We start from the raw sequence: 14,162 nt of genomic DNA, 5'->3' as shown, positions 1-14,162 counted from the left end.
AGTGATTCTTTGGAAAGTTTGTTAAAATCTAGCTATCTCTGTTTATAACTATATGTGTTTATTATTTACATTCGTATTTGTGCACTGTTAATGCACCCGATTGTTGTTCTATATATGCTAAATACACAAAGCACAAGTTTCTAACAATAATCATATCTTACCGAGTTAGGCGGCGCAGTGATCAGCACACGGGACTCCCATTCGGGGGGACGACAGTTCAAACACGCGTCAAGACATCCAGATTTAGGTCTTCCGTGATTTCCCTAAATCGCTTCAGGCAAACGCCGGGATGGCTCTTTTGAAATAGCACGGCCGACTTCCTCCGCATCCTTCCGTAATCCAGTGGGACTGATGACCTCGCTGTTCGGTTCCCTCCCCTAATCAACCAGCCAACCAAACATTTCTTTGCACATAACCTGTACTATAGTATACTCTACATCTACATCTACATTTATACTCCACACGCTACCCAACGGTGTGTGGCGGAGGCCACTTCGCGTGCCACTGTCATTACCTCCCTTTCCTGTTTCAGTCGCGTATGGTTCGCGGGAAGAACGACTGCCGGAAAGCCTCCGTGCGCGCTCGAATCTCTCTAATTTTACATTCGTGTTCTCCTCGGGAGGTATAAGTAGGGGGAAGCAATATATTCGATACCTCATTCAGAAACGCACCCTCTCGAAACCTGGACAGCAAGCTACACCGCGATGCAGAGCGCCTCTCTTGCAGAGTCTGCCACTTGAGTTTGCTAAACATCTCCGTAACGCTGTCACGCTTACCAAATAACCCTGTGACGAAACGCGACGCTCTTCTTTGGATCTTCTCTGTCAACCCGACCTGGTACGGATCCCACACTGATGAGCAATACTCAAGTATATGTCAAACGAGTGTTTTGTAAGCCACCTCCTTTGTTGATGGTCTACATTTTCTAAGGACTCTCCCAATGAATCTCAACCTGGCACCCGCCTTACCAACAATTACTTTTATATGATCATTCCACTTCAAATCGTTTCGTACGCACACTCCCAGATATTTTACAGATAATCATACAATAAAGGATCCTTCTTTCTATGTATTCGCAAAACATTACATTTGTCTATGTTAAGGATCAGTTGCCACTCCCTGCACCAAGTGCCTATCCGTTGCATATGCTCGTCCTGCTTCGTCATTAATAAACGGTCACAATGCCCATATAGTACTAGGGACAGAAAGTTGGCTGAAACCAGACGTAAACAGTAATGAAATCCTAAACTCAGATTGGAATGTATACCGTAGAGACAGGCTGAACAGTGAAGGGGGAGGCGTGTTTATAGCGATAAGAAGTGCAATAGTATCGAAGGAAATTGACGGAGATCCGAAATGTGAAATGATTTGGGTGAAGGTCACGGTTAAAGAAGGCTCAGACATGGTAATTGGATGTCTCTATAGGCCCCCTGGCTCAACAGGTGTTGTGGCTGAGCACCTGAAGCATAATTTGGAAAATATTTCGAGTAGATTTCCCCACCATGTTATAGTTCTGGGTGGAGATTTTAATTTGCCAGATATAGACTGGGAGACTCAAACGTTCATAACGGGTGGCAGGGACAAAGAATCCTGTGAAATTTTTTTAAGTGCTTTATCTGAAAGCTACCTTGAGCAGTTAAACAGAGAACCGACTCGTGGGGATAACATATTAGACCTTCTGGTGACAAACAGACCCGAACTATTTGAAAAAGTTAACGCAGAACAGGGAATCAGCGATCATAAAGCGGTTACGGCATCGATGATTTCAGCCGTAAATAGGAATATTAAAAAGGGTAGGAAGATTTTTCTGTTTAGAAAAAGTGACAAAAAGCAGATTTCAGAGTACCTGTTGGCTCAACACAAAAGTTTTGTCTCAAGTACAGATAGTGTTGAGGATCAGTGGACGAAGTTCAAAACCGTCGTACATTATGCGTTAGATGAGTATGTGCCAAGCAAGATCGTAAGAGATGGGAAAGAGCCACCGTGGTACAACAACCGAGTTAGAAAACTGCTGCGGAAGCAAAGGGAACTTCACAGCAAACATAAACATAGCCAAAGCCTTGCAGACAAACAAAAATTACACGAAGCGAAATGTAGTGTGAGGAGGGCTATGCGAGAGGCGTTCAATGAATTCGAAAGTAAAGTTCTATGTACTGACTTGGCAGAAAATCCTAAGAAATTTTGGTCTTATGTCAAAGCGGTAGGTGGATCAAAACAAAATGTCCAGACACTCTGTGACCAAAATGGTACTGAAACAGAGGATGACAGACTAAAGGCCGAAATACTAAATGTCTTTTTCCAAAGTTGTTTCACAGAGGAAGATTGCACTGTAGTTCCTTCTCTAGATTGTCGCACAGATGACAAAATGGTAGATATCGAAATAGACGACAGAGGGATAGAGAAACAATTAAAATCGCTCAAAAGAGGAAAGGCCTTTGGACCTGATGGGATACCAGTTCAATTTTACACAGAGTACGCGAAGGAACTTGCCCCCCTTCTTGCAGCGGTGTACCGTAGGTCTCTAGAAGAGCGTAGCGTTCCAAAGGATTGGAAAAGGGCACAGGTCATCCCCGTTTTCAAGAAGGGACGTCGAACAGATGTGCAGAACTATAGACCTATATCTCTAACGTCGATCAGTTGCAGAATTTTGGAACACGTATTGTGTTCGAGTATAATGACTTTTCTGGAGACTAGAAATCTACTCTGTAGGAATCAGCATGGGTTTCGAAAAAGACGGTCATGTGAAACCCAGCTCGCGCTATTCGTCCACGAGACTCAGAGGGCCATAGACACGGGTTCACAGGTAGATGCCGTGTTTCTTGACTTCCGCAAGGCGTTCGATACAGTTCCCCACAGTCGTTTAATGAACAAAGTAAGAGCATATGGACTATCAGACCAATTGTGTGATTGGATTGAGGAGTTCCTAGATAACAGGACGCAGCATGTTATTCTCAATGGAGAGAAGTCTTCCGAAGTAAGAGTGATTTCAGGTGTGCCGCAGGGGAGTGTCATAGGACCGTTGCTATTCACAATATACATAAATGACCTGGTGGATGACATCGGAAGTTCACTGAGGCTTTTTGCAGATGATGCTGTGGTGTACCGAGAGGTTGTAGCAATGGAAAATTGTATTGAAATGCAGGAGGATCTGCAGCGAATTGACGCATGGTGCAGGGAATGGCAATTGAATCTCAATGTAGACAAGTGTAATGTGCTGCGAATATACAGAAAGATAGATCCTTTATCATTTAGCTACAAAATAGCAGGTCAGCAACTGGAAGCAGTTAATACCATAAATTATCTGGGAGTACGCATTAGGAGTGATTTAAAATGGAATGATCATATAATGTTGATCGTCGGTAAAGCAGATCCCAGACTGAGATTCATTGGAAGAATCCTAAGGAAATGCAATCCGAAAACAAAGGAAGTAGGTTACAGTACGCTTGTTCGCCCACTGCTTGAATACTGCTCAGCAGTGTGGGATCCGTACCAGATAGGGTTGATAGAAGAGATAGAGAAGATCCAACGGAGAGCAGCGCGCTTCGTTACAGGATCATTTAGTAATCGCGAAAGCGTTACGGAGATAATAGATAAACTCCAGTGGAAGACTCTGCAGGAGAGACGCTCAGTAGCTCGGTACGGGCTTTTATTGAAGTTTCGAGAACATACCTTCACCGAAGAGTCAAGCAGTATATTGCTCCCTCCTACGTATATCTCGCGAAGAGACCATGAGGATAAAACCAGAGAGATTAGAGCCCACACAGAGGCATACCGACAGTCCTTCTTTCCACGAACAATACGAGACTGGAATAGAAGGGAGAACCGATAGAGGTACTGAAGGTACCCTCCGCCACACACCGTCAGGTGGCTTGCGGAGTATGGACGTAGATGTAGATGTAGATGTCACATGCTTTAGTGTTAACTGAGGGATCTTGGGATCAGTGGATATGGTGAGTGGAGTGTGAAGATGGAGAACGGCCGGGTGGTGCGGCTGTGTGTGTGTGTGGAGAGAGAGAGAGAGAGAGAGAGAGAGAGAGAATTTTTTTTTCATTTATTTTTTTTTCATTCTTTATTTTTATAGTAAACTGTCAATTAAAAAATTACACACACACAGCCACGCAGTGCCTCACCATCTTCCTCCATCCTCACCCCAACACCACACTCCACGCTCACCTTCTACAGCTCCCATGACCCCATCATTCCAATGATTCGTCCCAAAACGTAAACGACAGAGTACGCCGATGGTCAAGGCGAGCGAGAGTTCCGCAGTTCCAACAGCGAGGACGCTGCCTGCTAGGTAGTGTTGGATTGGCTTATTTGGCGGAGGAGACCAAACAGCGATGTCATCGGTCTCATCGGATTAGGGAAGAATGGGGAAGTACTTTGGCCGTGCCCTTTGAAAGGAACCATCCCGGCATTTGCCTGGAGCGATATAGGGAAATCACGGAAAACCTAAATCAGGATGGCCGGACGCGGGATTGAACCGTCGTCCTCCCGAATGCGAGTCCAGTGTGCTAACCACTGCGCCACCTCGCTCGGTGCTAAGTAGTGTAGTGAGTCTGTGACCACGGTCTAAACGCTTGTGCGGAATACTCACAACGCACTCATATACTGCAGGACGAGGGAAGTCTTCTTCAGTCTTCGATGATTCACCTGAAGATGACTGGTACACACCGAGTCGAAATGTCGCGGAGTGTACTAAATGACAACTGGCTATAAGCGCGAAATGTCTTTGATAATCGAATCACCGGGAAAATTTTTAAAATTGACGTCTTATCTGTTGTTGCTGTAACCAACATCTTCAATGGGGCCTTATTATCTCTTTCTATGGTTCCTTTAAGGCTTCGCTGGTACTGTAGCGGCCTCGGGGCAGACGAGCATTCTAGATGTTGTTTACTGTATTATGTGTCTCTGAAATTAATAAGTATAAATAAATGAAAAAATACCACGCTACCAGTTTATAGATCCAGTGGAGACTCTAAAACACGTATATACCATCTGATCAGAAGTAACCTGAGAGACCCCTAAGTAATACGGAATTAACCTATAGCTATCACGAGAGGCATACCCAATAGCAACTCAGAACGAAGGACCAGATTTCAATTCTTTATTACAGACCAACTATGAAAGATACACATTGCGTGTGTCACTGGATAGAGGACGGTTTTAATGTTTGCACATTATACCATATAGTCAACATGAGCACGACTAACATTGAAGCTGTAGTCCATTTTATTCCACATTCGAATCGACAGGTCCCTGTTAATCGAATCGACTTCTTCAACCGTTAGATTTCTCAACTCTTGAAGAGAAGCTGCCGTAGGAGGGACAAAGACTCTGTCGTTTACGTAGCCCCACATAAAAAAAAAAAAAAAACCGAAGGGTGTGAGTTCTGGTGAGCTGGGAAACCAAAAGCAATAAACAAGATCTTGTCCACCTCTTTGAATCCAACGTTGTGGGATGGTGGTGTTAAGATAGCGCCTTAACTCAAGGTGAAAGCGAGGCGGCGCGCCGTCATGCATAAAAATGAAGTGATCGGAATCTTCGAGAAGTTGAGGAAACGACCATTTACGCATCGTGTCCAGGTATGACAGGAATGTCAGTTTTCTCTGGAAAACAGTAACAGCACAAAACACGTGCAGCCTCTTACACCTTCGACGACGAAGCCAGGGTTTTGTGACCCCCAAATTCTTACATTGTAACGGTTTTTTACACAACAGATGTGACGTCGACTCGTCCGAAAAGATGAGCCGCTCGGAAAAAGTGTCCTCCGGCATATCCTTTAAACTAAAATGCAAAATTCGTACCTGCTGTTATGGTCGTCAGGACGCAACTGGCGTAGTAACTGTAATTTTTAAGTCTTCATAAGAACACACTAAGCCATTGTCTGAGGAAATCGAAGTTCCTGGCCTGCCCGTCTTTGTGGACTTGAGAGGGCTCCATGTCAACCCATCTCGGATACGCTCGACATTTTCATCAGACATGCGTCGCCGACTAGTGCTCTCCCCTCTGCTAATGCAACCAACTTCAAAGAATTTTATATGCCAGTCATAAATCTGCTTGTGCAGAGGCGGCCTCTTATTGAATCGTCGACAGAATGCACGTTGCACGTGAACAATATCTCATGTGGTCTAGTCACCATGTTACTACAGATAACAGGACAGCTATGTCAAAACTTTGCACCTTCCTCCATGCAGTGATATATGTCTTTTATGGTTGGTAATAAACAACTCAAATCTGTACTTTTTTTTATTCGCCCGGTATAAAAGGAAGGGGGAAGACCTGTAGCCTATTGTCGATAGAGACACAGTAATAGCAGAATGGATCTGTCAGGAGGGGGCAGTGACTTAGAACGTGGGCTAGTCATTGGATGTCACCTGAGTAACAAATCCACCGTAAACATTTCTACCCATCTGAAGTTGTCTCTGTGATTGCGAAGTGAAAACTTGAAGGAACAACCACAGTTAAACCGAGATCACGCAGACCTCATGCAGTGACGGACAGGCACCTTAGAGCACTGCTCAGGGTGGTTGTAAAAAATCGCATGAAATCAACATAAAGACTGAGCTGTAAAGTGCTACCAGGAGCTCAGCTAGCATACAGGCTGTCCGTAGGGAGGTACACTGGTCGAGCAGCTCCTCATAAACCAAGAAATGATTTGGTTGAGCAATCCGGTGGAGAGATTTGGGCTTGACAGATGCCTGCAGAATATTACCCGCCATCATTTGTAGTGACAAGAATAAAGTATGGAGGATGTGATGTTACGGTATAGGGTTTATTTTCGTGGTTATGGCGTGGTCCCGTTATTATGCTTGAGAAAAAGTTAAATTGTTTACTGCCTCCAACAGAGGAACAGTTTAAGGACAATGACTGCATTAGCACGACAATGCACCCAGTTATAAAGCAGCATTTGTGAGGCAATGCCAACGGCCTTACCACAGTGGTAATACTGGTTCCCGTCAGATCACTCAAGTTAAGTGCTGTCGGTCTTGGCTAGCAGTTGGGTGGGTCACCATCTGGGTCCGCCGAGTGCTGCTGGCAAGCGGGTTAAGTAAGCCCTTGTGAGGCCGATTGCTGCTTGATTGAGAAGTAGCAGCAGCGGTCACGGAAACTGACAGCTGCTGGGAAAGTGGTGTGCTGGTCACATGCCCGTCCGCGTCAGGTGACGCCAGAGGGCTAAGGATGCCAAGGGGAGCGCGCTTGGTACCGTTGGGCCTTCGAGGCCTGTTCAGACAGTGTTTGTTTTTTTGTTTGTACCTGTGAGGCAACGGTTTGTGAGTAGGAGCATTCCTGAAATGGACTGGTCTGCCCAGAATACCAAAATGAACCCAACGGATCACCTTTGGAATCAGTGAGATCGACGACTTTGCTCTAGGCCCTAGAGTCCAGCATCACTACCTTCTCTGGTTTAAGCTCTTTGAGAAGAATGAGCTGCCATTCCTCCACAGGGATTCAGACGCAAAGTATTCAGCAGATTTCAAGCCGTCATAAAGGCGGTGGGTGGACACACCTCATATTAATGTCCACTAATAGGTATCCAGATACTTTTTATCAGATAATGTATGTAATCCCACGAAGATTTATGAAATGATGAAAACAGGCGAAGTAAGCAGCAGAGGAGGGGCGTGCCAAGGGAGGACCTAGATTTATTGCGAAAATTCGGGGAAAATGTAGTACATCCGCTAAGTAGGTCCTACACAAGGCTATAATACACAACGCTGATGTATCATTTAGAGTCCTTGCCAGGCGGTAGAAGTCAAAAGAATTCATAGAGGTATTGCAAGGATCGTAATAGGTACTGTCTTTGGTACGAAAGTGTAACTGAGATGCTCAGAGAGCACTGCCGATAGAAAGACTTCTTTTTATGTACGTTCTATCGTTTAAATTTAGAGAATCGTTATTAGAAGCAGAATGCGGAACATTTCTATCGCTTCCATCGTATCCCTGACATAAGGGCGATGATCATAAAATCAGAAAGATTAAGTTATGTACAAAGGAAACAGTCATTTTCACCTGAGCCACGTGTAAATGGAATCGGCCATGAAATGATCAATAACGGTACGAAGTTCCCTCCACCATGGAATGCGCAGAGCTTGCTTTGTTTTTTAATACGTATGTTGACGTAGAAGAAGAGATATTAAGGGGAATTAGAACGGAAAAAATTCACATTTTCGGATTTTTTCTCATTATGAAATTTGCAATTTTCCGAATAAAACGATATATATATATATATCACTTATAAACTCACATGATAAGTATTTTATTTTATTTTTTAAAATATAATCTACATCGGTTGAAAATGTTAAAATTTTTGCGCGCATTACTTCAAGATCTAATGAAGTCGGTAACTTTTTTATATAGAAGGCTATGGATTGATGCGTTATAAGGGTCATGTCCAGAAGATGATGGGCACCTGGTTGAGGAAGTTGAAACAAAGTTTAAGAGACAAGATACTTTCTGATGGTAAAACCATAACAGGCAGGCTGACACACAAAATGACTGATGAACTAAAGCAGCATTATGGAATGGCCATTAGAAACAATACTGAGGATTTGTTGAAAATGAAGCAGGCAGTATGGGCTACTTTCTTCCACAGACTGTCAACTGATGAAAAACCAGTACACCACCTTTGCCCTCCTGGACCTGATTCATGGTGCAATTACCGCAATGCCCAGTACTCAAACAGTTCATACAGCCATAAACATTCCATCCCAGCAGCAGTCATGGATATCATAAAACCTATTTACAGAGAACTGGCAAATCCTGAATTACTGAAGAAGTGTCTGCATGGTCAGACGCAAAATCCCAATGAGTCGTTCAATAATCTTATTTGGACTCGCTTACCAAAAAATGTTTTTGTTGGAATGAATAAACTAAAGTTGGGGTCAGTGATGCTGTTATTGCTTTTAATGGTGGCAACAATGGTAGGGTGAAAGTGCTACAGCATATGAGAATTAATCCTGGAGCCTAATGCATCAGAGAACTTGAACAAGGATCATATTGATAAAGCAGAGTATGCAGCACAATTGGCCACTAAAGAGCCCGGAAAGAAGAAAAAACTTGGGAAAAGATCGAGAAGATGATATACCGTATGGTGCAGGGTTCTTCTGAGTGGTGACCGAGCGGTTCTAGGCGCTTCAGTCTGGAACCGCGCGACCGCTACGTTCGCAGGTTCGAATCCTGCCTCGGGCATGAATGTGTGTAACGTCCTTAGTTTAAAACACACTCCGCTGCAGAGTGAAAATCTCATTCTGGAAACATCCCCTAGGCTGTGGCTAAGCCATGTCTCCGCAATATCCTTTCTTTCAGGAGTGCTAGTTCTGCAACGTTCGCAGGAGAGCTTCTGTAAAGTTTGGAAGGTAAGAGACGAGGTACTGGCAGAAGTAAAGCTGTGAGTACCGGGCGTGAGTCGTGCTTCGATAGCTCAGTTGGTAGAGCACTTGCCCGCGAAAGGCAAAGGTCCCGAGTTCGAGTCTCGGTCGGGCACACAGTTTTAATCTGCCAGGAAGTTTCATATCAGCGCACACTCCGCTGCAGAGTGAAAATCTCATTCTGGGCCCTTAGTTTAGTTAGGTTTAAGTAGTTCTAAGTTCTAGGGGACTGATGACCTCAGATGTTAAGTCCCATAGTGATCAGAGCCATTTGAACCAATCTTCTGAGCGACTAAAAATAAAAAAATTAAGCATATATTGAGTTACAGTCTTTTGAAACTTTAGAAGTCGTTCCTGAAAATTTACACTTTCTGTTGCATTTATCCCTAAATTTCAGAAACCACTTCGAGTAGAGTATTCAAATTTTCAGGGTGTAATAACATCCATATCCTGAGTCTACTGAACTACAACGTTATGTATAATTAAAATTATTTAGGATAACGTACAAAAAAGTACACAAAATTTTAACCGTGTGATTAAAAAATTGTATATCCAAAAGCAGTGGCTAAAATGAAAATGCAATTATTGTAGCTCAGAACATAAAGTTCAATGTCCTGTATACGTTTCATGTCAATGGCTACAGTGGTTCCTGAAATACAGGGAAGCCAAGTCACTAAATTTAACAGTCGGGATAGGGCGTTCCAACTCCCCTTAAATTTGAAGAGATTCTGTACTGATGGGTCAGATGGGGTGGAGATTAAAACTTCGACGGTTAAAGTTTAAAGCCTCTTCGATCATACTGAATAATAGCTTTTGCTTTACCAAATGGGTTCGTTAACAATGCCACATCCAGTCTTTTCCTCTCACACCCGTAAACCAACGTTTTGATTTCATGTCTGTTAAATGTTAAACTTACTTCCTCGACTTACTGATACGGGTGTTGTGTGTCTGTCTACTTTTTATACTTCCATACTTGCTTGCTCTTTGTGTGATCTAATAAATGGGTTCAGATCCTAGTTGTGGCAGAATGGAATCTTAATGACTACTTCGACCCTAAATGTTCCTCGCGATGCACAGAAAAAGTTGTGTTCAGAGCTCAGAGGACACGTCGATGTTCTTGCCTCTCAAGAAGGAACAAGAGTACGCCACGTGGTGGTGCATGCAGGAGCAGCCGGAGTCTGCAATGGCAGCAAGAAGCTGTCCCCAGCAGCTCAGAGCATCGCTGCGTCACGTAACAGGACGGGGTCGGCGCTTTCTGACGCCGCCTCACATCAGGGTCGCTCGCGGCTCAGCTCTTCCCTGTAACAACAAGTTGAGTGTATGTTAATGTTGTTAATCAGAATGAGATTTTCACTCTGCAGCGGAGTGTGCGCTGATATGAAACTTCCTCGCAGATTAAAACTGTGTGCCGGGAAGTTTCAATGTTGTTAATGATCGAAACTTAGTAGGAAACTGCTTATCTAGAGCTACGGAGAAATCCGTGGTTCTGCAGCTCTCTTCTAAAATGATTGTGCCATTAAGCTGTTGTTGATGATACGAAATGCTTTCATGTATTACCCGAGTAAGACGGCAAACAATCAGTAGCCTTTATAGTGAGGTTAGGTTGTCTGTCCACTGAAATAGTAACATCACGGAGACTCTCTGCCGTGCGGAATCTGCACAGGGAAAGACAGGAGCGGCCGCTTATACGTACTTTCTGCAGGTAACGAATTATTGCACAGCGGGTTCCTCATTCAGAAATCGCATTTGAAGGTTGACTGTGAGAAGAACGTGTAAGAAGCAGAAACGTCTATCAGCATGTGTCGGAATTCTACAGTGGCACGATCGTGGCCCCTGTTTTATCGTTGTTGTTGTTGGTGTGGTCTTCAGTCCTGAGACTGGTTTGATGCAGCTCTCCATGCTACTCTATCCTCTGCAAGCTTCTTCATTTCCGAATAACTACTGCAACCTACATCCTTCTGAGTCTGTTTGGTGTATTCATCTCTTGGTTTCCCTCTGCGATTTTTACCCTCCACGGTGCCCTCCAGTACTAAATTGGTGATCCCTTGATGCCTCAGATAATGTCCTACCAACCGATCCCTTCTTCTAGTCAAGTTGTGCCACATAGTCCTCTTCTCCCCAATTTTATTCAATACCTCCTCATTAGTTATGTGATCTGCCCATCTTATCTTGAGCATTCTTCTGTAGCACCACATTTCGAAAGCTTCTATTCTCTTCTTGTCCAAACTATTTATCGTCCATGTTTGACTTCCATACATGGCTACACTCCGTACAAATACTTTCAGAAACGACTTCCTGACACTTAAATCTATACTCGATGTTAACAAATTTCTCTTCTTCAGAAACGCTTTCCTTGCCATTGCCACTCTACTTTTTATATCCTCTCTACTTCGACCATCATCAGTTATTTTGCTCCCCAAATAGCAAAACTCCTTTACTACTTTAAGTGTCTCATTTCCTAATCTAATTCCCTCAGCATCGCCCGACTTAATTTGACTACATTCCATGATCCTCGTTTTGCTTCAAGACACTGTCCATTCCGTTCAGCTGCTCTTTCAGGTCATCGCCGAACCCTAAAGTTTTTATTTCTTCTCCATGGATTTTAACATCTACTCCAAATTTTTCATTTGTTTTCTTTACTGCTTGCTCAATATACAGATTGAATAACATCGGGGATAGGCTACAACCCTGTCTCACTCCCTTCCCAACCACTGCTTCCCTTTCATGCCCCTCGACTCTTATAACTGCCATCTGGTTTCTGTACAAATTGTAAATAGCCTTTCGCTACCTGTATTTTATCCCTGCCACCTTCAGAATTTGAAAGAGAGTATTCCAGACAACATTGTCAAAAGCTTTCCCTAAGTCTACAAATGCTAGAAACGTAGGTTTGCCTTTCCTTAATCTTTCTTCTAAAATAAGTCGTAGGGTCAGTAGTGCCTCACGTGTTCCAATATTTCTACGGAATCCAAACTTATCTTCCCCGAGGTCGACTTCTACCAGTTTTTCCATTCGTCTGTAAAGAATTTGTGTTAGTATTTTGCAGCCGTGACTTATTAAACTGATAGTTCGGCAGTTTTCACAAATTTCAACACCTGCTTTCTTTGGGATTGGAATTATTATATTCTTCTTGGAGTTTGAGGGTATTTCGCCTGTCTCATACATGTTGGTCACCAGATGGTAGAATTTTGTTAGGACTGGCTCTCCCAAGGCTATCAGTAGTTCTAATTGAATGTTGTCTACTCCCAGGGCGTTGTTTATCGTAGCGGCGTGAAAACCCGAGCTATTAAAACCGATACAGGTATTTTACTTCTAAATAACCGGTATCTTTCGGTATTTGTTTGGTCTCGATTGTAACAGTTGTTTTTTTCATATTTTCCTATAACCGGATAAAAAACCAGCTTATCAGTTTGCCATAGCTGCAGTGTTACAATTTTTACTTCTTAAATAAAACTTGAAAAAAAACAGTAATGTTTGCTTGTAAAATTTTCATTGCTTTGAAATATTGGGTTGTTATAAAAATGAGAAAAACGAACAGTGCTACTTTAATAACAACGGCTGACCGTTAGAATCTGTCAACAAACAGATGACATAAAAATCAATAAGCATTGTTGGGACAATGATAATCTGTTCTCGTGTGGCATGGCCTATCACACCAGGGGGGGGGGGGGGGGAGGGGGGGCGGAAGCAATGCGCAGTAAGTTACGTGTTTCTGAGTTATAAGCATGACGTCAGAGTGGGAGCAGCCGCGCCAAACAGTACATTAGTTCGCGTTGTGTGTAATGGTTTTTGCTGCATTTGGTGGAGTACTTTGATTGAGTTCTTCCCTCGGAAGTACAGAGTCAACAGTGGAAACTGTAACGGATTCGGGAGTGTTGTGTGTGTGTTGGGGCTTATGGGCGCTCAACGTCGAGGTCATCAGCGCCCTGACACACATTAGAAGGAACGAATGGGGACAGACCCAATAAAACTGAGGCACACACGCAAAGAAAGCAGGAAAGTAAAACGTAAGGAAAGGGAAAACATCGCAACAAGAATGCCACAGGAAATTGTCATTGGCTGGCCACTTACGTAAAATATGGGCGAACGTGTCACACAGTGAGCAAATTAAGATCCTCTCCCTAAAATCTTTGTAAAAACATTTGACATGGCACAGAACTTTAAAACTTTAACCACATTCGTCCGAGTGTTGCCTAAAAGAGATGGCAGGTCCGTTGGCAAGTCAGCCGCGGCCCGCTGGTCAGAAAATAAAACGCAATCCAATAAAACGTGGCGCACAGTGACCTGGACGCCACAAGCACCACACATTCGAGGGTACTCCCGCCGGAGCAGGAAGCCATGCGTCATAGGGCTGTGGCCTATCCGAAGCCGAGTGAGGAGAACCTCGTCCCGTCGACGGGGCTGAAAGGAAGTACACCACACACGCGTTGTGGGCTTGACCAAACGGAGCTTATTGTCAGTCACTTCCAGCCACTCATCCTCCCACCGACGCATGACTCGTGAACTCAACAGCGAGGTGAGTGTGTGTGGGGGTACAGCACACTGAGATACTTGTGGATCGAGACACGCCTCCTTGGCTGCGAGATCTGCCCTTTCATTCCCAGCAATGCCAACATGCCCTGGAACCCAGCAGAAAGCTACCATCTTCCCCAATCGCTGTAGTTGGATGGTCTGGACTATTTTATCTGCTGGATACAAACGTTGCAATGAGTGTAGGGCACTTAGTGAATCGGAACAGACAAGAAATTTAGGACAAGAAGTACGTCTCATCTGCTCCAGTGCCCGCAAGATCGC

General features: G+C 43.9%; 1 non-coding gene across 1 annotated transcript; it reads left to right on the top strand.

The window, feature by feature from the left end:
* The first annotated feature begins 9,412 nt into the window (after positions 1-9,412).
* Trnas-cga (transfer RNA serine (anticodon CGA)) lies at positions 9,413-9,487 on the top strand. Its single transcript has one exon. It is a non-coding gene; the product is annotated as a tRNA-Ser (tRNA).
* Positions 9,488-14,162: the final 4,675 nt, after the last annotated feature.

The sequence above is a fragment of the Schistocerca serialis genome, chromosome 8 (assembly GCF_023864345.2).
Source record: "Schistocerca serialis cubense isolate TAMUIC-IGC-003099 chromosome 8, iqSchSeri2.2, whole genome shotgun sequence".
NCBI classification, from domain to species: Eukaryota; Metazoa; Arthropoda; class Insecta; order Orthoptera; family Acrididae; genus Schistocerca; species Schistocerca serialis.
This window is presented reverse-complemented; position numbering and strand designations above follow the sequence as displayed.